Genomic DNA, 26246 nt, shown 5'->3' with positions numbered 1-26246 from the left:
CAAGGTACTATTCACAATAGGCCCCTGCTTTTGGGCCACTACTAGAGATGAGTGGTCTCCAAGGACTGGTCTACAATAGTGCTCTTTGGCTGTAAATATGCACCAAGGACCAGAATTTTAAAGGTATGTAAGTGCCTAGAAGAATTTTCAAACGCACCTACAAAAATCCCACAAGGCACCTAAATCCTTTTTAAAATTCTGGCCCCCAACACTTAAAGATCAATACAAAATGAAGAGGTGGCAAGATTGTGAACGTAAATCTTTACTGCAACACTCCAGGAATTTTGTTTTAATAAAATACTTGCCTCCCATTAATTTTTCATTGAGGTGGAAGATATCTGGGGCAGAGAGGAGGAATGAATGCATTTGTTTAATATTAAATCAGACTGACCTTTATGACTAGGCTGACCCGGGGCTTTATGGCTAGATTTCTTTGATAATTAGGTGGAAGACATTTTACTTCAAAGTTTCATTGTAACCCTGGTGTAAGTAGTAAAAGTAGGGATTAATGGCCCATAATTCAGAGAAAACAACTGCCAAATGATGGACCTACTTTCTGATCTCACTTATACAAGTTTTATACTGGTGTAACTTCATATATTTTATGGATTTACACCAGTTGTAATATCTGAATCAGCCCCTTTGTGATAGGGGGAACAGTACACTCCATCTTTGACAGCAAAACAAACGAACAAAAACAAGCAAATCCCAAAACATCCCATAGTGCCGGATTTTCAGATGTTTAGCAGCCATAAAGGGGTAAGAGTTTCTAAAGTGTTCAGTAATCAATGTGTCAAACTCTTTTGCAAACCTGTCTTTTATTTCTCTTCCTCATGACCTAAGGGAGATCATCTCTTCTTCTCTTGTGTATTCAAAACAGCAGCAGCCCAGGCACTCGTACACCAATGACAGGTACCAGTTTATAATGTGTATTACTGTAGTGCTAGGTGCTGTACAAACAGAGAGCAAACAGACAGTCTCTGTCCCAAGAGGCTTACACTTTAAGTATAAGAGAACATGGATTTAAACACATGGGGGAAACAAGGAGACAACTTTGGTCATCATGATAGGCAGTCTTCTCTTTACATGTCTTAGCGGCCCAGCTAAACAGCACTCTCATGCACAAAAGCACCTATTGTTGTCCACTCCCAACCTCACTCAAACCCTGGGGCTGACCCCCAGCACCTCCACCCCCAAACCACACCCTGTTGCCCAGCCCAAGCCTCACAAAAACAAACAGCCCCAGCTGCCCAGCCCCTCCCATATGCCCCCCCCCAGTGCCCAGCTCCTTCCATACAGACCCACAACACCCATGTGCCCAGCCCCCTCCCAGTGCCCATACAGCATCCCACTCCTAGTGCCCAGCCCCTCCCATACAGCGCCCCCAATTCCCACCCCATAGTGCCCAGCCCCTCCCATACAGCCCCCCCAATTCCCACCCCATAGTGCCCAGCCCCTCCCATACAGCCCCCCCAATTCCCACCCCATAGTGCCCAGTCCCTCCCATACAGCCCCCCCAATTCCCACCCCATAGTGCCCAGCCCCTCCCATACAGCCCCCCCAATTCCCACCCCATAGTGCCCAGCCCCTCCCATACAGCCCCCCCCAATTCCCACCCCATAGTGCCCAGCCCCTCCCATACAGCCCCCCAACACCCCAGCCCCCTCCCAGTGCCTACACAGCATCCCACCCCCAGTGCCCCGCTCCCCATACAGCCCTCACACAACTCCCCCCATAGTGCCCAGCCCCCAGAGATCCCCCATCTCCGCAGTGCCCGGCCCCCTGCGCCTCCCGCGAGGGCTGGGCGGGGCTCCCGGCCCGGAGTGCGCATGGGCCCCCTCCCCTGGCGCAGCGCAGCCCGGCCCCTGCCCCTGCGCCGCTCGCAGCCCGGACGGTCCCTCCGGCAGAGCCGCCAGCCCGGCTCGTCCACCGCCTGCTCCCCCCGTCAGGGGTCCAGCCCGCGCGGAGCCCGCCTGGCCGGGGCGGGAGGATGCGGCGCGCCGGGGGCCCGGCCAGGCCCGGCCGCTAGGCGGGCGGAGCGCGGCCCGGGCGCCGCGGCGGGGCGAGGTAAGCGGACAGGAGCGGGGCCGGGCCCCATGCAGCGGGCGGGGCCGGTGCATGGCTGTGCGGCTCCCGGGTGGCGTGCGCGAGGCGCCGGTCCTGGTTCCCGGGACTTGGGGGGAGGGGTGCTTGGCGCCCAGCTGTGCAACACGCCGCGTGCAGACCGGCTTTATGCCCGGGCGCGGGGAAGCCCTGAAACGGCTCCCGTGCAGCGTGCATAGCCCGATCCGGGGCTGGGAGCTCTTGTCTTGCTCCCTGGAGCACATCTACTTTATACCCGACTGAATGGCTCCGGCGGCAGCGCCACCAGCGTGCATAGTGCCGTGATGCCGGTTAGCGAGCGACGGGACAGGAGTTTCTGCATTGTATCCCTCGGCACCCCCATGCAGTAGGCACCAGGCAGCCCTAGTTTATACCAGGATGAATGGACGTCCTGGATCGTTCCAGTGCATCGCGAGAAATGTGCCTATGGCAGTGCCGGTTGTAGTGGGAAAAGGGGTAGGAGTCCCGGAATCGTAGCCCTGCGCATCCTGTGCCAGGCAGCCCTGGTTTATGTAAGAGTGAATAGACATCCTGAATTGTTCCAGTGTATCGCAGGCAACCCGCATATGTAGCACAGTGCTGGTTGTAGTGAGGAAAGGGGCAGGAGTCTCTAAATTGTTTCCCTGCCTTGCTCATTAGTGTGCACTGAGCAGTTCTAGTTTACTGCGGAGTAGAAGGAAAGTCCCTGCACTGGCAACCTGCACTCTGCCATTCTCATGCTAGAATTTATTCTTTGAAGGTAAGAAAAAGTGACTTCCTTTTACTAGGGCTTCCCGTGATTCTTCTGCAGTGAATCAGTGCCCTTTGCCATGACTCAGGGATAAGGTTTTTTATTGAATTCTAGCTTGTTTTTTTGTTTTCCCCAAGTGTTTGCCCTATTGACTCTGGGTAATGTCAGTATTTCTTTTATTATTTATAAATAAATCTGAGTGTTCAAGCACAGCGAGTGCGTTGTATACTCTCTTCAGTTTGTAAAAAACAAAACAAAAACAAAGTTTGTTTTGTATTTATGTTCCACTCCTTTTAATTCTTTCTATTTAGTTCCCATCCCGTGCTGCTCAGTAAGAAGAGGAGCAGCCTCTCTAGGATGCATTAGAATTATAAGCCCCAGGCATTTATTTGTTAAGAAAGGGATAATTGGGATTTCAAAGTGCATGTGTTTAATTATAATGCTTTTTAAACATTGGAAAGACAGCATTGTACTCTTTGGCTAGCACGCAGCTAGTATGTAGCGTTTCTACGTCGCTCTTCCTTTTTTTATTGTTTAAAGTGTCCTTTGTGATATTTTTAAATTGGTTTCTTCTGAGAGCCTTTTTAGTTCTTTTCAGCTGCATTGAACATCCACAAGCTTTCTTGGATTATTAGGGTGTTTTATAGTCAAGATCTGTGCTATGAAAAATACACGATAGGGAAGTGCACTAAATGGGCATCTCACTGTTCACACACGTTTTTAAGAGAGAGAGAGAGAGAGAGTGTGTGTGTGTGTGTGTGTGTTAAATCAGTAGACATTCCTTAGCTTTCATATTGAATTTGAAGCACTTCTACTGACTTACAATATTTGAGGGAAAAAATAGAAATTTAGGGCTCAGTCATCGAAGGTGCTGAGCACTTTAAACTCTGGAGTCAGGCAATTGCTTCTGTCTGAGCATAAAGGAAACTGGGAGTTTAATTGCCGTTGAGACCTCTACTGAGCATTTTGAAGGCTGTCAGCGTCTTCTGATTCTTTCGGTGGCTTTGGCACTTACCCAGACTTAAAGTCCTATCTCCCTCCGCTTTGAGGATTTCCTGCTCTGTTGCGTCAAACTGAACACATGTGCTGATACTGATAGACTACAATAATTTTTCTTCCTCCCCCATTTCTTCCCCCCTCCTTTCCATCTGAGCCCGTGCAACAAAACAGCACTTTGGACAGAGACTCACGAGGCCTTAACTGGGGATAGGAGCCCAGTTTACTGTAATGGCTAATATTGTGTATGCTGGGAGTGCTATTAAGTGAAAAGAAGAAATGGCAAGTAGAAAGTTCGCTTTAGTTATATAACTGTTGAATTTTTAAAGAAGAAGGTTAAAAATACTACTGTATTTTCCAGTGTGGTGAGAACATTCTTCTTTCACTGATGCAGGCTCCTGCGCTGGGGCTTCCAAGGCTGTTGTAACAATGCCTATTCAAAATGTTCAAATCATGGTAATGTACTTGAGGATTGAGCATGAGATAAATGCATCCATTTTCTTAGGATAGACACAGACCTCCTAACATGCTTATTTAGTAACATACAATTTATTTCCTTCCACAGAGATGTCTTTTTATTCCAGTTTTGCAAATATGTGCTTGCTCACCCTAGGCAATTTATTTTGACTAGCGAGTAAAATATCCTACTTTTTTTTAAATTATTATTGTACTCATTGTAGTAAGAAGCAAGCAAGTAGATTTTGAGTCTGGGCTGCTAAATTTTCATGACCATTTTCTAAGGCCACTTTATGCTATATCACAATCTTGTCTATTTGATGGTTTTAGAATGTTTGAACATATTGTAATCATCTGGAAGAATCAAAATTTATTCCTTTGAGGGTATTTAATGATTGGGAAGATAAAAGGAGAAAAATAGAGTGACAGTCTTGCAGTATGCATTGTGTAAGACCTAGTCTTAGGGGGGCAATTACATAATTAAAACAATGTGGTGTACATTATATACTGGAATAGGTGTACATAATGTACTGGAATATTGCTGCATTGACAGAAGCAAATTAGTTTCACTGAATTAATTTGCAGTTCAATATTGCAGCATGCTGTCTTGATCTGAAAACTGTGTGCCCAAAATAAAGTTGCTGGTCAAGTATCTGAAGTTGCCAGTGAAATTTGAGACTGATCTGCACAATTGTCGCTAGGGCATCTATCTTAATCCAAATGGCCACTAACCTTTACCTTTATGCATGTTGTTAACAAGACATTGCAGTCTAATATGTCACCTGACAATGGCCATAAACTGTCACTATCCTTCCTGGATTTTAGATTTGAGCCTTCCTCTGATGGGAAGTTGGCATAAATACAATTGTCATTGAACATCTGGGGAAGAAACGCCCTGACTGTGACAGCAATTAGGTTGTGGAATAGACTCCTGAGGAAAGTGGTGGAATCTCTTTGCTTGGGACGTCTTACGTCTTTGCTTGGATAAATCATAGAATCCTAGAATATCAGGGTTGGAAGGGACCTCAGGAGGTCATCTAGTCCAACCCCCTGCTCAGAGCAGGACCAATTCCCAACTAAATCATCCCAGCCAGGGCTTTGTCAAGCCTGACCGGAGATTCCACCACCTCCCTAGGTAACCCATTCCAGTGCTTCACCACCCTCCTAGTGAAAAAGTTTTTCCTAATATCCAACCTAAACCTCCCCCACTGCAACTTGAGACCATTACTCCTTGTTCTGTCATCTGGTACCACTGGGAACAGTCTAGATCCATCTTCTTTGGAACCCCTTTTCAGGTAGTTGAAAGCAGCTATCAAATCCCCCCTCATTCTTCTCTTCTGCAGACTAAACGATCCCAGTTCCCTCAGCCTCTCCTCATAAGTCATGTGCTCCAGCCCCCTAATCATTTTTGTTGCCCTCTGCTGGACTCTTTCCAATTTTTCCACATCCTTCTTGTAGTGTGGGGCCCAAAACTGGACACAGTACTCCAGATGAGGCCTCACCAATGTTGAATAGAGGGGAACGATCACGTCCCTCAATCTGCTGGCAATACCCCTACTTATACAGCCCAAAATGCCGTTAGCCTTCTTGGCAACAAGGGCACACTGTTGACTCATATCCAGCTTCTCGTCCACTGTAACCCCTAGGTCCTTTTCTGGAGAACTGCTTCCTAGCCATTCGGTCCCTAGTCTGTAACAGTGAATGGGATTCTTCCGTCCTAAGTGCAGGACTCTGCACTTGTCCTTGTTGAACCTCATCAGGTTTCTTTTGGCCCAGTCCTCTAATTTGTCTAGGTCCCTCTGTATCCTATCCCTACCCTCCAGCGTATCTACTACTCCTCCCAGTTTAGTGTCATCTGAAAACTTGCTGAGAGTGCAGTCCACACCATCCTCCAGATCATTAATGAAGATATTGAACAAAACTGGCCCCAGGACTGACCCTTGGGGTACTCCGCTTGAAACTGGCTGCCAACTAGACATGGAGCCATTGATCACTACCCGTTGAGCCCGACGATCTAGCCAGCTTTCTGTCCACGTTATAGTTCATTCATCCAGCCCATACTTCTTTAACTTGGTGACAAGAATACTGTGGGAGACCATATCCAAAGCTTTGCTAAAGTCAAGGAATAACACATCCACTGCTTTCCCCTCATCCACAGAGCCAGTTATCTCATCATAGAAGGCAATTAGGTTAGTCAGGCATGACTTGCCCTTGGTGAATCCATGCTGACTGTTCCTGATCACTTTCCTCTCCTCTAAGTGCTTCAGAATTGATTCCTTGAGTACCTGCTCCATGATTTTTCCAGGAATTGAGGTGAGGCTGACTGGCCTGTAGTTTCCTGGATCCTCCTCCTTCCCTTTTTTAAAGATGGGCACTACAGTATCCTTTTTCCAGTCATTCGGGACCTTCCCTGATTGCCATGAGTTTTCAAAGATAAAGCACTAATAGGGAACAGTCCTTCGTTGGCTGTTATCCCTGGTGTTCATATAGCACAAACATATTTGAGAAGCAAATATTTTGCCATTTGAGTGCACCAGATTGCAGCAAATGTCAAAACGTATCATGAGAGAGGATCCCCATGACTTTCACGTCCATTTCAAAATATGCAAGTTGAACACCGCGCTATGCTTTCAGTATATTCATTGTATCTTTCAGGAACCAAGGTATAATGTTTCCAAAAATATGTTTGCTAGGTGGTGCTCCCTTCTTGCTTTGTTATGGTCATGAGAGAGATTTTGTTTCAAGGAGAAAAATAGGACTAGATTCCCCAGGCTGTCCAATCCTCATCAAATAAGTGCCCCGAGGGTGCTGGTTTCATTGTGAATGGGGTGATTATTTTAATTGCAGATGCCTGCTAAAATATTGGCAGCATATCAGCGTGTAATAGTTTCTTTCCATCTCCAGTGTTTGTGAGGTTTGTAAGAGCTATTGCTCTCGGTTGTTAGTTATGAGACATTTAAGATGATTCAAGGTCTGCCAGCACACTGCTGAGTAATGGAAAGGTATAAAATGGTGGAAGGTTTAAAGAGACATTAGTAAATTTTTCTGTTAAAAACTTGAGTGGCTCATGTGGGACTATCACTGTGTGGCTTCAGCCAGGGATAATGTGGACATGTGCTTTATAAGCTTCCTCACACGGCTGTACTCATGTACCTCATTCCTGACTCTCAGTACTCCCTGCTATTCCAGTCATGGGACTTTAGTGAGCTGAGGCAGTCATAACGTTATATTGCTTATTTGGTATCTTTATGATGGGCTTGAATGGGGTGAGGGCTGGGATGAATTCCACCAAATTCATATTTTCCCCACATGACCTAAGTAAGAACTTGAACGCTGCATCAGTAACTATATGCTAACCCAAAGCTCTAGTTGGTTGAAACTATTCATTTGTCATATTAACATTTAAATGTTTTTAAAGTAGGTAACGGAGAGAGGTGAAAACAAATAGGTGTGCCTTTTGATTGTTCTGGATGTATTAGACAGAACCAGTAAAATGACTTAATTATTGTGGAGGAAAAAAATCAATTTTAAATACTCATAAGTGGAGGAGTAGGAAGGCAGAGGAGAGCTAGCATTGTTCAGTTCATGGGCACTGCACTGCTAGTCGGGAGACCTGGAGTTTATTCCTACGTCTGCCACTAACTACTGGTGTTACTGCCGCATCCTGCCTCAGTTTCTCTATCTGAAAATTGGGATAATGCTATTTACCCAGCTTTGTAAAGCACTTTAAGAGATATAGATGAAAAAGCTCTTGTGTGTGTCAAAAAACGAATATAAAGTTTGAGTAGAATTTTTATTTCCAAGAGATAAAATTTCAGTTTTAAAATTGAAACTTGTTAATAGAAAAGTCTTGAGTTTTACATATTAAAGCTTTAAGTTTCGCATGTTACACACACTTTTATACATGGTGTAAGCCCCTTGTGAGTTGGCGCCTACGTGAGCGCGGAGATCCGCACCCATGGATTAGGTTACCAGATTGGAGACTAGTTGTTTGTCTCTGCACACCACTGACCTCCAGTACAATATCTTTAGTATATCCATAGCATTCCCATTGTTGTTCCAGAAGACACATAATTTACTGCAATGGCAGTTAATAGTCCCACAAACCACCAGTGGATGGTGGTTTGTGGGACTATTACTAGATCTTTTTGAGTTTTATTTAATTTGCTTTCTTTGCTGCTGGGATCCATGTGTACTTTACTAGACCATCATATCATATTCATGTACATCTTGTGTTGTAATGTTTGACCCTTGAGAAGTGAGCGTGAAGTAAATACAAACTGCTCTTTCAGCTAGTTATCAAATTGGATTTACTTCACCAATGGTGGACAAGAAGATAATCATGTTTAAGCTTGTGTTGACTTTTTCCAATCTGATTTTCTCCAGGAAGAAAAATTATTACCTAGTCATGAAATGCACTGTTAATTAGCTGCTGATTGTTTAAGCTGATAAACACTAATCAACCCAATAAATTCTCCACATATACTGTACTTGTGTGCTTATTCGTGTATCTAGTTTGTTAATTTAAGCACAGCAGTGACTACCAAGAGGTTAATGAATGGGATAGAATTAATATTATTTTGAATATTCACATATTAACCATAGGTATAGGTATTACATGCTCACTGAAAATTTACTATTGTTGGCAAGATTCTCATTTCAGTTATACAGGTGTGTGTGTGAAGTAGCTATGTATTTGCAATGGTGAAATTGAGATCAGAAACTATCCCTGTGGCTTTCGTAGGTGAATAATAATAATGTTATTGCTTTAGCTTATTTTAAAAACCCACATTTGTATTCCTGTCTGGCTTCTGTGGCTGCATAGGCTGTGGCTTCTGAGCAGTTCATCTTATTGTTGGCGGTTTGTGGTAAGACGGCTAACTGAAACAATATTTCAACATTCATTACCGATCAATGAACTGCTGTGTTGCTCAGTATATTGTCCTTGCAGCTTCTCTGTTACGGTAACATTAAAACAATTAAAAATGATCATTCTTTTGTAGCTGTTACAGTAATGATAGAAACTGGAAGATTATGGATCTTGTGTCACGTCAAAGAGCTTTGAATTCTGTTTCAGGTTCTGCCACTAAGAGACGTTAGGCAAAATCACTTTGCCTCTCTCTAACGCAGTTTCCTCATCTATAAAGAAGGCAGATAATGATTTGTATCTACTTTTTTGTAAAGTGCTTTGAGATATATGGAAGAAAAATGCTATGCTATGTGTTTACTTAGATTTGCCAATTAGTATATAATAATAAATCAGTCTTGTTAAAAGTTACCCTTAGTGGTATTAATTTGTTACGAGCAGTTTTAAGTTAAGTTAAGTTAATGGAGATATCCTATCTCCTAGAACTGGAAGGGACCTTGAAAGGTCATCGAGTCCAGCCCCCTGCCTTCACTAGCAGGACCAAGTACTGATTTCTGCCCCAGATCCCTAAATGGCCCCCTCAGGGATTGAACTCACAACCCTGGGTTTAGCAGGCCAATGCTCAAACCACTGATTTTAATATTACCTTCTGAGGAAAACAGTGTTTAATCTTCTGTGTAGCTCATTATTGGAGTTATATTGATCACTTGCTAAACAAATGTCTAAGTTTTAAAGTTAACTTTTCCATTGGATTGTAAAGATTTCTGGGGCTCACTTAAGCAAGATACTTAGGGCTTGTCTACGCATACAGCGCTGCAGCTTGTCTGGTGAGGACGCTCTGTGCCAATGGGAGAGAGCTCTCTTCCGTTGGCATAATAAAACCACCTCCTGAGCGGCAGTAGTTATATTAGCGGGGGCAGCTCTCCTGCCGACATAGCGCTGTCCACACCAGTGCATATATCGGGGTGGTGGTGGTTTATTCGCACCCCTGAGCAACATAAGTTATTCCGACATAAGCTGTGTAGACATAGCCTTAGACTTTAAATTGCCTTGATTGGCAGAGTCCTTGCTGCTAATCAAGAAGCAGTTTTCTCTAATTTATTTTGCTAACAATGTTATCTGAAAATGATCAGATGAATTCTTCAGTCACTGTGCCATGTCACAGTCACATGGGAGCACACTGGAAAAATAGACACAACACTTAGTGTTAGAGAAGTAGTTTGATGTCTTTTGGCGCCAGTGTGAAAACAAGACAGGCAGCAGGATTTTAGAGAGGGAACTGGCTTGATTCTTGCAACGGGAGCTGTCGCATTGCAGACTGACCTCCTCGCACAAGGGGAGGAGAAGAGAGAAAAAAATACAGGTAAAGCAGGTAGGAGGAGAAAACAGTATGGATATAGAAGGCAGGTCTGTGAGGGGAGGGGAAGGAACTTATTTAACTTAGGAAAAACTCACTGGGAAGAGACTTTGGTGAAGTTAGGACCAGATTTTCAAAGTTTTATTTAGTCACCTAAGGGGCAGTTAGTTTCCCAGTGGGATTTTCGGAAGTGTCAAGGTGCCTAATTCATGTTATTGTCAACAGGAGTTGGGTGCCTAATTGCTTTTAAAAACCCCACTCGGTGCTTATCTAATAAATGAAAATCCTGACCCTTAGTGTTTCCTGGAAGTGAGATGTATGTCTAGTTATGTAAGTATAAATATTGCTCACATCAACCTGATGCTGAAAAACAACAAACGACTGCTGTAGGCCACTAGGGCACTTTGCCAGTTCCTAGTGTAGACTCAGTTTATACCAGCACAACTTATTCTACGTTTCCCCTCCTCTCCCCTCCAATGAAACAAACTATACTGGCAAATGTTTCGTTTTGCTGGTATAACTGCATCTATACTGGGTGCTTTTGCTGGCACATCTATGTTGGTCAAAGATCACATCTCTTCACACCCTTGACCGACATTCCTATGCCAACAGAATCCTATAGCGCAGATATAGCCTCAGTCAAAATATGACTTGATCGTGTCCTATTGAAGTTCTTGGGAGGTGTTTTTTCTTAACTAAAGTGGGAATGGAAGCAGGGTTGCAGTGAGAAAAATGTACTTAAGGCAGTTTTCAGAAAGGGTTTATTTACTTGTTGGTAGAATCCTTGAATGTTTGCTGGGCTTTACCCTTTTACTCTGTTTTGATTATGAATGCCTTCCTTTGATTTCACAATAGCTAATCTATATGCTCTAGCTCCGAGGTATGATTTATTTTTTAAATTGCTTTGATATCTTTTGTGTTGTAGTTCTTGGGAGATGCATGTCTAGAGAGTTGACTCACATCTGCTAGGAACAATTAGTCTCTTTAAAAGTGTAGTCTGAATATATATATATTTTTAAATTCCAGAAGCTTTTTCTTTTCCTTAAAGGATTTTTTTTTTAAATCGATTAGACTCTAGAAACTGAGTAAACTTGTTTGTTTCCTTTAAAAACAAAAACAAAAACCCCCTTTAAAAATTGCAATTGAAATGACTGACTGTATTTCAAAGTATTGTTAAAACTTCCATATCTGGAATTGAGGAAGTGTGATTATAGTTGAGCAACTGCTTGCAGTAACTTGCAAGTATGGTTGCTATCCTTCCAGACTTGGACATAAAATAAAAAAAAAAATATTGTTTTGAGTTACATTATTTATATACATTTTCTTTTCTAGAGTGTGTGTGTGTGTATGTATGTATGTGTATATGTATATATGTGTGTGTGTGTGTGTGTATATATATATATATATATGTGTGTGTGTGTGTATATGTATATGTGTGTGTGTGTATATATACTGCTTATGTTTTAAAGCCGTTGCATTTTTCTTTAATATTGCAAATACGCTATTTAAAAAGTCACTACGAGAGCTTATCACTTTATTTTTTTACTCTAAATCAAATGAGATTTATGGTATAAAAATATGAATGAGTGAGCAATAATTTAAAAAATGTGTTCCGGAAAAACAGCATCTCTCAAACACCATGATATTAAGCATTTCTTAAAAAAGAATCTACAATTCTTCCTTCACATTTATGTTCCTGTAGAAGAGTATTATGTGTTCTTGCAGTTGACTCAATAAACAAGAATTGATTTTATTTTGTAGCGTATTCTGATGATTTATTGCTGAAGTGTAAATAAGATTCCAGAGTCCTTCAGTTGAATGATGCACATGCAAGCCTCAGATGTAAAGTTCAGTCGTTGTAACTGCCGCAGCTTCTTTCATTGAAGAAAAAGGAACAAAAGTTTGTTTGTAACTGCCATAGAATTGAGTACAAAGGCTCCAGTGACCTTTGAACCTTTGTGGCTGTGCATCTGAAGGAGGATTGTTCAAGAATGGGAAAAGCTGCCAGGAGACCAGAGATCTGCTTTTCCTGCAACTTTCTATAGCACTGTTTAATGATCTTATATTAAGAAAAAAAAATCTGTTAACTGGAGACAATTCTTGGTTTTCATACAGAGTCAGTACCAACCACATTTTGTTTTGATATTGACATATAAAAACACTGTCCTATAAAATAGTTGCTTCTGTTGGGGGAGGGGAATGGAAAGCAAAACAAATGGCTACCCTTTTGTCTGCTTTAAAAGAAGTTTTGAAGACTGTGGATACATTCCTAATATTCCCACTTTATTTTTTTGCATGATTTTTTTTTTTTTTTTGCTCAAGTCCTGGTCATGGAAACTTTTTTTCCCCTTGTATATTTAGCTCATGCTAATTTCTTAACCCTATTAGAGAAAATAAAATAGCTATCACTCATAACCAGCAAGGGGAAACAGGAATAATCAGTGTTCTGATTACATCACTACCTTTCTATAACAAGGGCTGGCTGGCTCATTGGCTGTGTCCTGTCTCCAGCAAGTGGAAGCAGTATCTTGGCTGGCTGTAAGAGATAATTTGTAGACTACACAAAGGTAAAGTATGTCCTACAGGTTTCAGGGTAGTATGGGTATGTTGGGGCAATAGGAGTTTCTTTTATCGCATAGTCTTGCAGAGAGAGAACATCCCCCTAAGTGCGCAAGAGTGTGGGGTTTGAGTAAGGAACTCCTAGAAAGACAGGCCTTGAACTAATGTACTGTGTGTTTTTTATTTTTGATTGCTCACTTGTAGTTCTTGGTGTATATTTGCATGTGTACACGTACGCATGTGTGTATAATCTATCCACCTTCTTCAGAAGAAATATTTGATTTTTCCTGGATCGTTCAGACATCGGGAGGAGGGGTAGGATTACCCCCTTTAGCCTTTGAGGGATGGAGAGCAGTTCTGCTCCAGAATCCATGGCTCTTGACATCTGCAGAAGGCCAGAGCTGTCTGAATGGAGGCACTGTGCTGGTTCTGGGGTCCCCTGCTCATTCCTGCATGGTTACCTGAGAGGGTAGCTCCATCTGACTGCATTAGTTCACAAGGGTGTGGTGCCCAGGCAACTGCAGCTAGATTGGCCCTGGATGTCATCAGTTGTGTATTTTTTGGAATTTGAGCCAGTCACCAAGAGACTTTTAATTGTATCCTCGCCATGCTCCAGAAATCTGACAAAAGAACAGGAGTGGCAGGCAGAAATATTTTAAACAACAGATCAGCATTACAAGCACTGGTTCCTGTTATTGCTTCAGAAGGAGTGAATTGCATTTAGTTCATGGGCACAAGTTGTTGGGAATTTTCAGACCCGTTGTTCCGCCGCGAAGGTGTGGACAGAACTTTGAATGGTAATTTGGAGAAAGTATTTAACATCCATGGATTTGCATGATAATTGCCTCACCATGCCTGTCCTCCTTTAGCAGGATTAAAAAAAAAAAAAAAAAGGATTAGGCAATTCCATGGTTAACAAGAACATCCAGAGTTGCTATAAGAAATTATTTAAACAGTCGTAGAAGGGATATAAAGTCTCTTGTTTTGGGGCATAAGTCAACCTCTAATTATTGGGATTTGGAGGAGACTTTCCCTGGGGGCAGGTTATCCAATAATTGGCTATTTCTTCAAACTTCTTCTGAAGTACTTGGTAATGGTCAGCATTGGTGTACTGGACTGTACTGGATTAGGTGGACTGTTGATCTGTATAGGCCTGCAAATCTGTGGACCATTTTTCCGGATCACAGATCGGATGCAGATACAAATTTTATATTTGTGCAGGGATCTATTGATCTGACCCAGTGCGACATAAAAAACAACTCACCAAATGATAACCAAGGATCCAAGATTCTGTCTTATCAACTGACCTCTACAAATGCCAGAGGAAGGGACTGGATTTTACAGCATGTCCAGAAAGCGATTTCCAGACCCTGACATACCAAGACAAGAGGGTCAATTCCAGAAGCCACCTTCTTGATAAACCCAAGAAGCAGATGCTTGAAGTTTAAAAAAAAATTAAAACTCCATGCACCCAGCAGGAAGTGGCTTGAAAACAGAAACTTTAACTAGTATATATTTGACCAGAAAACCTGCTTGACAAGTACAAAACAGGTCAAATCAAAACCTGAATGAAACAAGCAAACAAAATAAATTGGATGCGTATCAGATAAGAACAACTGACAATATGCTAAGCGAAATAAAAGGTTCCTGCATTTTGCCCTGAAATTTTGCAAATCCATCTGGACTGCAGTAGGGAATAAATTTCAAAGGCGGTACTTCAGCTGAGAGTGCCATGAGCCATATGAACATCTGCCACATGAACTACATTTAAAAAAAAAAAAGATCCTTAAGGATTCTTGGTTAACTTTGTGTGTGGTAAATGTTACCTTATTCCAATGGGTTGTCTGAGGTTACTGGTTTGCATCTTTCAGAACATCTTCACCCAGCCCAGAAGGAAGCTTTTTCATTGCCTCACCCACTTTTGTCTAATGTGTTCCCTGCTCCCATTAAACACCAAGTTTCATTTTTTTTAAGCACTGTTAAATTTTCAGAATTAAAGTGGAAATGAAAAATTACAGGCCTCTGGTTTAAAAATTAATGTCAGCTCTTATTGCTAGAAACCACGTGTGTGGAGGAGGGAGACCGTATGGCTGCTAAATATAACACATTTTTCTCTTGAAAGCGTTCTAAAAAGTATAAAAGTTCACAATCTGGTATCTGCTTTAATAAGAAAATGTCACACAGATCATTGAAGAACCTTGCGTTGTGGCAAGTAGGAGCTCAGGTCATTGGATTACTTTTTGGCCATGAGCCTATTAGATTTCAATTACTTCCTGTGAGGAAGTTGAGGGTATCCAGTGTGTCCGATGAAGTGCTCAGCGCCTGGATGGATTGGGGCCTGTGAGAGCAATATGTATATAAGACTAACATTTCTATCTTATTTATTTTGTGCATTATTACATTTCAGTTCTGAGACGTTAGGGAGTTTGATTCCTTTGTACAGTTGTTTGTCTCTATTTATTTAAATAAAGTCAGGTAAACATGATGATGGTAGGGATATCTGGAGGGCTTTGTGTGTTATGTGTATTGTGCTTTGTGTGGAGTACATTTTGTTTTGATGCTTTTAACCTCACATATTCTTGGAGCAATATTGTCAGGGTACAGCTCTCCAGTGGCTGATTGGAGGTTTTAGGAAAAGAGATATAGTTTAACCAGGGTAGTATTTCTGATTTTAAAAATCTTCTAAAATACTGTGGTAATTACTTGCTGGGAAGGAGGTGAATACTAGCAAAATGTATTGATGAGTTATTTTTCCACTTAGATTCTAACAATGGAAGCTTCTGATACGTTTTGACATGTAGATCAGCTAAGTTCTGGCAGGTGAGGTAGGGAGGAAAATAAGTAGGTCCAAAATAAGAGTGATCTTTGTTTCCCCGTTCCATACTAACAATGCCTGCCTCTTGTAACTAAACCAGGTGTAGTCTGCTAATTGAAGATTGTCTATGCAAAACCAATATTGATAGTTAGATTTCCTTTTTGAACAAGGTTTTTTTAAATTGCGGTAAAGAGAAAAAGAGCCTCTTAGAGTGGCCATGGAAGAATCCAGAATAAGAATTCAGATCCTCATTTTACTAAAGCACTTCAGTCCATATTTAAATTTTAGCATATGAATAATCCCTTTTGACTTCAGTGGGACTGTGTGTGTACTTTAAGTATGGGCTGAAGGGCTTTGCTGACTCAGAGCCTCGCTATCTGATAAGGAAAGCTTACCCTGGAAAAGAAACAAAAACAAAACAAAAAATAGTGCTTGCGTTTCTTGGAGAATTTTAAAATTCATCTTGAGGCATGTCTCTAGATTTATCACCTCTGAGGTACAAAAAAGGGGACATCTGGGATGATCCTGAGTCCATAAAACTGGATAGCTAGCAGTGTGTGTTAAGCATCCTTATGAATTTCCCAGGACAGCTACCTCAAAAAAGGGTCTACCCTGGAAAAACCTGGACAGGTAACAACCCTAGATGGGTATAGAAATATTGATGGGGTATTGTTAACTTAAAAATTGCGGTTAGTAAATTCATAGCTTTATGGAGCGCTGAGGATTAATTTATGCATCCTTGCACATGTCCTTTCTTACAGGGTCCCATGTCATGTTGCCTTATAGCCACCACAAGTGTGGTAGCTAAATATTATCCCCATTTTGTAGATGAGGAAACTATAACACCGATTTGCCAAAGACCAAGTTGCAGGTTTTTGCTGGGATGGTTGCTCAGAAGTTCCTAGCAGCTAGTGCTGTGACTAGTTCATTCACTGAAATCTCTCATTTAACTTGAAAAGAAATATAGCTCCAAATTCTTAAGAAAACGTGTGTGCGCAAAAGTAGGTATGTGACTCGCATATATGTTTAGCACTCATGTATACACAGAGTGAAGTTACTCTTATGCATAGAGCTCTGTGTGTGTGTGTGTGTGTGTGTGTGTGTGTGTGTGTGTGTGCGTGCACAACATTTCATGCAGTTCTGAAAACCGGGGCCACGGCAGTTGGATTACCTGATTAGCAAATGCATGGAGCATTCCAATGGCTTGGAATCTGAATAACCTGCATTACATTATATGTTATTGTATTATTTAATGTGCACTTGGAGACATGAAGTGCCTTGCAGTTCAGTTTAACGAATACTTGTTAGTGTAATATCCAGTTGAAATAACAGGGAGAGCAAGAAATGATACAGCTGCTCAATTTTCAGAGTTGCTTCTAGGTAATCAGCTGTTAATTTGCACTGTAGAACAGAGATGTGGGGACCTGCAGTCTGCTTGGGGAATATGAAGTAGGAATAACAGAATAAAAATAAGTTTGTTCAGTCCATCTGGAGAGATGAATCATCAGTGAATGGTATTTAAAGGCAGCGATCATTGTAAATAACTTTGTGCTGTCGGTGTCTGGAAGAAAACAAAAAGAACAGGAGTACTTGTGGCACCTTAGAGACTAAGAAGTGGGCTGTAGCCCACGAAAGCTTATGCTCTAATAAATTTGTTAGTCTCTAAGGTGCCACAAGTACTCCTGTTCTTTTTGCGGATACAGACTAACACGGCTGCTACTCTGAAACCTGGAAGAAAACAGTTTGAGCTTCTTAAACAAGGGCATTTTTCACAAGCAAAAGGAAGAGAAGTAGTATTGTGTAATATCATTGGGTGGTTTGTTGTTCCTGAAAGTGAGGGACTGAAAGCACTGGCTAGGCTCAGAAATACTATGGATGTGCTGCGGAAATATTTTCTGCTTCTCCGCGCAAGCTCTGCCCCAGCAGGCCAAGATCAAAGTGTGTAATATTCTTTAAAGGCTGGAACTAGACATGCATCCCAACACACTCTGGGACACTCAAAAGTATTTAATAGCAATAGATATACACAGTAAATATACAAAACTCACTTTAGTCAGTGCTCTCACCTGTATCTTGAAACTAATTCCAGGGGCAATTCCAGCCTTGGTGTAAGGATGTGCAAACTTCTGCTAGAAGTTGCATCTGTTTAGGCTAGGACTGAATTGGGTACTAGGTCTCCAAGGTAGAAAGTTGGCAAGCAGGACATCTACTTCAGCTCTCGCTCTGTTAAATTGTGAACCTGTTTTAATAACCACTTCTTATATATAAACTGCAGTGTCAACATGTTGGACAAAAGCCTTTCACAGATGCCAGAAATGCCTGTTATGTTTAACCTTGGTGGCCTTGTCCTTGTGGAGAGACTTGGCTAACCGCATGATGCCGCCAGCATTACTTAGGTGAAGTGGTAAAGAGGCCTTCACCTTGCCGTCATTCCAGAGCAGCTGATCATTTGGTACACGTGGGCTATGCAAGTCTCTCTGTGGCACTTTGTGTTTTTTTTCCCCTTTGGTTATAAATGAAATGCAGTTTCATTTGGCTTAGCTTGACTTGAGGACAAGATGCTAATTTGACCATTGTTTTGGGTACAGGAGGCAAATGATGTTCCCATCTGTGAGATGTAGCGATGATGTTCAAAGGTTCTGAACTAGCTGATTTTTTTTCATTGTTTTATATTGCTTTATTGAGATTCATAGTCCACAAACGTGTTTGGGAATAACTCATTGGAAAAATGAATTGTGAGCATAAGTCTGACTACTTTTACATCTTTCCACATCTATGATGGCAGTATTCAGGTTTGTGCAACTCATTTGGGGTATGTCTACATGGCAATTAGACACCTATAGCAGTCCCATGCCACTGACTTGGGCTTGGACTGCAGGGCTGTTTAACTGTGGTGTAGACTTCTGGGCTTGGGCTGTAGTCCAAGCTCTGGGACCCTGCACTCCAGCCCGAGCTGGGAAGTCTACACTACAGTTAAACAGCCCCTTAAGCTAAGCCCCACAAACCTGAGTCAGCTGGCATGGGCCAGCCGTAGGTGTCTAATTGCAGTGTAGTCATACCCTTAGTGGGTGCAAAAATGTACGTACAAACTTTTGCTGGTGACATTTGCACCTGCCAAAGTGCTGCCTGCTTTCTGAAAATGTATTTCTTCGTGTTGCTAGGTGAGAAACTTCATTTGTTCTGTACTCGGACTTCACAAGCCTAGACCTACATGACCCTGCAGTGAGTGTCTCATTAGATGTAGGTTTTAATTCACTTTATATATTAAAGATATTACTGATACTTCACACTCCTACCCAAAAGCTATTTTGAAATTAGGAAATATGCATTTGGGGTGTGTGTGTGTGTGTGTGTATAAAGTGAAGCAAACAAATATATTTCAAAATGTTCTTGTTTTAAACTTGCTGGATAGTACGCCAATTTTTATCTGCTGTACAAAAGACTAGACAGTAACTAGGTTTTAAGGTGAAATTTGAAAGGTCTGTGCAATGACCATTCAAAATGCCAATGCAGTGGAATTGCTCTTTTATTCCAGAGGGTTGCATATACTAAATTCAGCCAGCCTGTCTTATTTTTAAAGGTTAACGGATGAACATTTAATTTTGGGGCAAATGTTGCCTTTTTCTTCTGTAGCTATGGACAACTCAGACCAAGTGCAAATTCACAACACAGGGAGAGGGTCAAAGATTCACAGTCTTTTCTTTGAGAAACTGCTGAGCTCCAGTTCGTTTGCAAATTTGACACCATCAGCTCAGGATTAAACAAAGACTGTGAATGGCTTTCCAACTACAGAAGCAGTTTCTCCTCCCTTGGTGTTCACACCTCAACTGCTAGCAGAGCACCTCACCCTCCCTGATTGAACTAACCTCGTTATCTCCATACTAATTTATACCTGCCTCTGGAGATTTCCATTACTTGCATCTGAAGAACTCAAGGTTCTTACCCACGAAAGCTTATGCTCCCAATACTTCTGTTAGGCCTGGTCCCCACTTAGTCCGGACTTCGGACTAAGGTACGCAAATTCAGCTACGTTAATAACGTAGCTGAATTTGAAGTACCTTAGTCCGGACTTACCGCGGTCCAGACGCGGCAGGAAGTCTCCCCCCGTCGACGCCGCGTACTCCTCTCGGTGAGCTGGAGTACCGGCGCCGACTGTGAGCACTTCCGGGATCGATCCGGGATCGATTTATCGCGTCTTAACCAGACGCGATAAATCGATCACAGAACATCGATGGCGTGCCGCCGGACCAGCCGGTAAGTGAAGACTAGGCCTTAGTCTTAAAGGTGCCACAGGACCCTCTGTGGCAATTGTCTTGGGATCCATTCCCTGTCATCCAGTCCTAGCTTCTGGCAGTCAGAGGTTTAAGGACACCCAAAGCATGGGGTTGCATCCCTGACCATTGATAGCCATTGATGGACCTATCCTGCATGAACTTATCTAATTCTTTTTTGAACCCAGTTATACTTTTGGCCTCACAACATTTACTTACAGTGAGTTTCACAGGTTGACTGTGCGTTGTGTGAAGAAGTACTTCCTTTTGTTTATTTTAAACTTGCTGCCTATTCATTTCATTGGGTTGATCCCTAGTTCTTGTGATATGTGAGTGGTAAATAACACTTCTTCATTCATTTTCTTCACAATTTTATAAAGCTCTAGAATATACCCCTTTAGGTGTCTCTCTTTTAATCTGAACAATCCCAGTCTTTTTAATCTCTCCTCAGATGGAAGCTGTTCTGTACTCCTAATCATTTTTGTTGCCCTTCTCTGTGCTTTTTTCCAATTCTAATATATCTTTTTTTGAGATGGGGCAACCAGAACTGCACACAGTATTTAAGGTGTGGGTGTACCATGGTTTTATGGCATCATGATATCATAATAACCTTCCTGCCCTGGTTAAAATCTTACCCAACTGAAACCCACCTTCCTCAGAAAAAAGCTTGACGAAATAGATGCACCTTTTAATATGCCTAGAGGATCAGCTAAGTCTGGCTCATTCAGACCAAGGGGAGGAAGTGAATTCCAGAGGAGAGACCCTTGGCCTCCTGCTGAGAACACTGCCTTTAGCCTCATTAATTACACATCTTGTGACAGTCAGCTCTGCCGTTTAGTCTGATCTCAACTCTCAGGTCAGAGTATGGAGAGGTGGATCTTGAGGATCTCCAGGATACATGCCATAAGGGTTTTAATGGGATTGCACCTTGAAACAAACTGGGAACCAGTGCAGTCTATAGAGCACTGGTGTGATATGCCCCCATCTGACATGCTGCTCAGAAATGGGCATTGCAGTTCCCCATTCTTGGGGGAAGGTTCATTGGGCTACACTTGGTACAGAGCATATATCACAGTTGTTGAGTTGTGGCATTGGGAGGATAACAAGGAAACTGCTGTGAGAATACAATTTCAACTCTAGTACAGTCCTACTGGTAGAGTCAGAAAACATCTGACGGGTGAGAATGAAAGCTGGATTTCACCCTGCTAAATTAGGGTCTTACTTTGGAAGTCACATTTCTCTAATGGATACTATAATCCTTCTGTACCAAGGGGAGACTAGCAGCACCTGAACAGCTTAAGAAATTGCCTAGGAGGGTCTAGCTATTTAGCCTGATTGTGCTGTCGCTTACCGTAGTGTAAATTGGGAGCAAACCCATTGAAGTGTGTTGAATACATGCTGGTATAAAACTGCTGGGAGATCAGGATTGCCCCCCTTACTTTTATATCTAGCTCATTGGCTCCCTGTAGTTGGCTGACCAGACTTCTAACGAGTGCTTCGTTTTAAGAGACAAGAATAAGTGTTCATCTTTTCTATTTTATCTTGTTCATTTCATTGAACAAAATGATGGTAGCCTAGTTTAAAGTAATAGATTAAAAAAAACCCTCGTGTTTTAACAGAATGGTGGCAGTAGATGAATCCAAGGTGAATTGGTAAAGGGTCCCCACCCACCCCTCAGAATATAGTAGAGGGAAATGGGGGTGTTACCTGACTTTTAAGGGAAACAGTAAGAAATGCCTGGAGAATGGGCTTTGTTGTTTCTTGTCTTTTACTCAGGTTGTAAGCTCTTTGAGTCAGAGATTTTCTTCTTGTGCTGTTTGTACAGTACCTGGCACAATGGGACCATGGTTCGTAATGAGGACTCTATCGCAATACGAATAATAAATCAGATACACACCCAGAGGCACCCAGATCTAGCCCACATTCCAAAATGAAGCCAGTCACAATGTACAGGCGAGGAGAAGGTGGGAAAATAAAATAAAACTGAGCTGATGGAACTATGAATTAAATGACTTAGATATTTAAAGCCAAGTCTTGCAGATCTTCCTCAGGTGGAACTTCTGTTGGCTTTGGGGGTTTTACCAGAGAACAAACTTTGAAAAACACTGGTCTAAGTAACAAAGTTAGGGTCATGACTCAGTATTGGGCCGTGACATGTAAGGCACTGGGTCGCTCTGGTCAGCACCACTGTCTGGGACTTTAAAAGTCCCGTTGGCGGTGCTGCCCAGCTAAGCAGGCTAGTGCCTACCTGTTCCGACACCGCACTGCGCCCTGGAAGCAGCCAGCAGTGGTTCCGGTTTCTATGCAGCGGGGCTCCGTGTGCTGCTGCCGCCCTGAGCACCAGCCGTGGGGGGTGGTGCCTGCGGGCGAGAGCCGTGTGGAGCTGCTTGCGCGCCTTTACCTAGGAGCCGGACCTGTTGCTGGCTGCTTCTGGGGCGCAGCGCGGTCTGCGGTGCCAGGACAGGTGGGAAGCATGTCTCTGCACCTCGGCTGTGCCGCTGACCAGGAGCTGCAAGAGGTAAGTCCACACCCCAACCCCAAACCCCTCATCCCGGGCCCCATCCCGGAGCCCTGACCCCCTCCTGCACCCCGACCCCCTGCCCCAGCCCTGAGCGCCCTCCCCAAATCTCTCATCCCCGGCCCCACTCCAGAACCTGCACTCCCAGCCCAGAGCCCTGATCCCCTCCTGCGTCCCAACCCCCTGCCCCAGCCCGGAGCCCCCCTCTTGTGCCCAGAGCCCCCTCCCACACCCTGAACCCCTTCATTCCTGGTCCCACCCAGCAGTCCTCACCCCTGTACCCCAACCCTCCGCCCGAGCCCCTTCCACACCCGAAACCCCTCATTCCCAGCTCCGTTGGGTTGCGGGCATCAATAATTTTCTTCAACTGGATCCCCAGAAAAAAAGTTTGAAAACCACTGACTTGGACTGTATGCTCTTTGGAGAGAGAGGCTTGTCCAGTGGTTAGAGCACTAGACTGGGGCTTACGCACTCTGGTTTCAACTCCATTCTCTACCAGAGGCTTTCTGTGTGACCTGAGGCAAGTTGCTTAGTCTTCTCCATCTGTAAAATGGGGATAATAGTACTTTGCTACCTCACAGGGGTGTTGTGAGTATCAGTGTATTTAAAAAAAGTGTAAGGTACTTACTACAGTAATCCGGTTTCAGAGTGGCATCCGAAGAAGTGGGCTGTAGTCCACGAAAGCTTATGCTCTAATAAATTTGTTAGTCTCTAAGGTGCCACAAGTACTCCTGTTCTTTTTACTATAGTAATGGGGGCAATATAAGTGCCATCAATTATGTGTGTACAGTGCTTAGCATGTGGCCCTGAGCCTCTAGATGCTACTGTGATACAAATAATAGACTGCAGACTTTTTCTCTTACTGAGAGGAAGGGGAATGAAGAAAATAATTGAAAAATGTGTAATATTTTATAGACCTGGGTAAAGATCAGAGGGTGCAAAACTGAGAAATCATAGAGATTTGTAATTTATTCACAAATCTGTGTGTATTAAAATCCTTCTTGGAATAAGGAGAAAGAGTTTGAATAAAGGACACTGTCAGATATGGAAACAACCCGGGTGACAGCAGCTGAGACTTTTATACTGTTTTAAAGACATTCAAGCAAAACCTTAGAACCAGGTCTCTCCTGACACCTAGATTAGTGGGTGATTTCAGCTTCCCCTGCCAAAACACAAACAAATGCATACTTGTTTCACAGGTGTCAAGGAGACCCACACAGTTAAGGAGGATGTCACTTTAAGGAATTAGAAAATAAAGTTTAAACAAATGGGAGCCTGTGTTTTTCACCCTCCCTCCTAGGGGCAGACACAGTCATTTTGATAAAGCATAAGGAAATTTAGTGTGACAGAGCAGGAGCACTGAGACGGAAAATGTGAGAGGGTCAGGAAGGTTATGGGGGCTCTAACAGATGAGTGTATTAGTCCACCTTTTGACCCCATCTTTAGGGCATTTCTTCATCTGTTTCTAAACTCTAGCACTTCATCAGTGCCACATATTGAAAAACAGCAAAGATTAATATTATATTCAAGGCCTTTGTTTTCCCCCCTCATGTGTGCTATGCTCCCAGGAAGTCACATTACTTGATGAGGGTTGTCAAGTCAACATGTGAGTGAGCATCTCATCTCCAGCATCTCTGCCAGCCACCTGACACTGCCATTAGTTTTCCTAGTATTAGTGCTAAAATTCCTAATTTTGAAATGGGTTACTATTAGTTCAGGGACTGCTTTGCAAGTAATGAAAGCTCTCTTGAATTTAGCCACCATAGGTTTTCATGTCACAATGGAACATTGTTTATGATGGTTTTTTTTATGTATTTCAACCAAGTCTGCTTAACAGCAGCTGCTGTCTGAAGTGGCAGAAGGCATTCTGGTTTTGATCTAGGAATGTGGACTCATTTTTCACCCTGCTGACCTCATGGCCAGGACATTATACAAAAGAGACCTTGCTTATTTAAGGCACTGATTTGGCATATTGTTCCCTTGAGCTAAGGGTCCTTAAGTTTGGGTTTAATATTTTATGTCAGGTTGAGATTTTCAAAGCAGTCTAGGGGGGTTTAGACACACACATTGTCCAAGAAAATAGAAAATGTTAAAAATTTTCCATTAAAACTTATGTAAGGTGTATCTTAATTCCATAGACCAGGCGTAGGCAACCTATGGAACGCATGCCAAAGGCGGCACGCGAGCTGATTTTCAGTGGCACTCACACTGCCCGGGTCCTGGTCACCGGTCCGGGGGGCTCTGCATTTTAATTTAATTTTAAATGAAGCTTCTTAAACATTTTAAAAACCTTATTTACTTTACATACAACAATAGTTTAGTTATGTATTATGGACTTATAGAAAGAGACCTTCTAAAAACGTTAAAATGTATTACTGGCACGCGAAACCTTAAATTAGAGTGAATAAATGAAGACTCGGCACACCACTTCTGAACGGTTGCCGACCCCTGCCATAGACTGTGTCTTAAAATCTAAACCCAAGTCTATGCCAAGAATCATTCCTCACCCTTGTTCACAATAATGATAGTAGCAGGACTGTCTTTTGGTCTTGCGTATTTAAAGTTGTATGTCTAAATGGGGTTATGTTGTGAATCCCGTTACGTGTTGTGTTTTTCTAGGGTTTGTTTGCCCACTCTCACTATAATTTTGTTCTGTTGTATAGTTGCCAAGCGACACCTTTGACTTTGATCAGATTCAGAGAAATTGTAATATTATGAAATGCCTCAATTAGTTTTATTTGTGTACTTAATCACACACTCCCAACGTTTTTGGGGCACTTTGATCACTGTCAACCCCCCAAACATACCTGCTACTATGATTAAAATAAACAGTGCACATGCTTCACAATATTTTCCACGATAGTAATCTCCATAGCCACCCCCACAATCACCAACTTGCTCCCTCCCCAAATGCTAGAGGACAAAGATGGTATTTGTAATATGTTCAGAAAGTTAGTTAAGGGGGACATGGAGTTCCACGGTGGAGGGACCTTCCCACAGATGGCCTTGCTAGAATCCTCTCCTGTTTTAAACTGAAGGTGCAATATAGCTCAGGAGGGGAAATTCACCCCTTTGTTGAGGACCAGCACAAGCCTTATTTGCCACCTTGAGTCCAACTGACGCCATATTTTCATCACTTCTGTGTGATAAAAATGGTACATAGACTTTGTGCTTGCCCTCCGTGCAGGGGTGAATTCTAACCAAAGATGAGGCTTTCTCCCAGGTGACCAGCATGGTTGCTAACCCTCCTAGGTCTTTATGGATTACTGTTCCAGGTCAGATACGTTTTATGAAAGCATGCACTGACTCCCTTATTTTAAAGGAGGATTAATGTGTATGAAGTGACAGAGAGAAGGTGCCATGTGAAACTGAGAATACTCTGATGCTTACCCTTTGTGGTTTGTCTAAAATATTTAGAGTTAAACATTTTTCCTCCCTCCACCTGATTCTTTTTCTGGAAACCTTTTATCTTCCAGAAATCTCCTTATTAGAACATAAAGGTTACAATACAACATTTTGATCTTTTCTAATGTAGTGAAAATGACCTTCAAAGCTGGTTGGTGAGCTGCGTTTT

At 42.6% G+C, this 26246-nt stretch overlaps 1 protein-coding gene across 1 annotated transcript in view; it reads left to right on the top strand.

Annotated features, from left to right (window-relative positions):
- The first annotated feature begins 1838 nt into the window (after positions 1–1838).
- The window catches only part of ARHGAP32 (Rho GTPase activating protein 32), a 410242-nt gene continuing 385834 nt past the window's right edge, over positions 1839–26246 (top strand). Inside the window, 1 exon segment of the mRNA XM_042851949.2 lies at positions 1839–2067. The gene's annotated coding sequence lies outside the window, so the exon portion shown is untranslated.

Source organism: Chrysemys picta, chromosome 16 (genome assembly GCF_011386835.1).
Source record: "Chrysemys picta bellii isolate R12L10 chromosome 16, ASM1138683v2, whole genome shotgun sequence".
Lineage (NCBI taxonomy): Eukaryota > Metazoa > Chordata > Testudines > Emydidae > Chrysemys > Chrysemys picta.
Note: the sequence above shows the minus strand (reverse complement) of the source record. Positions and strands in the feature narration are given on the sequence as shown.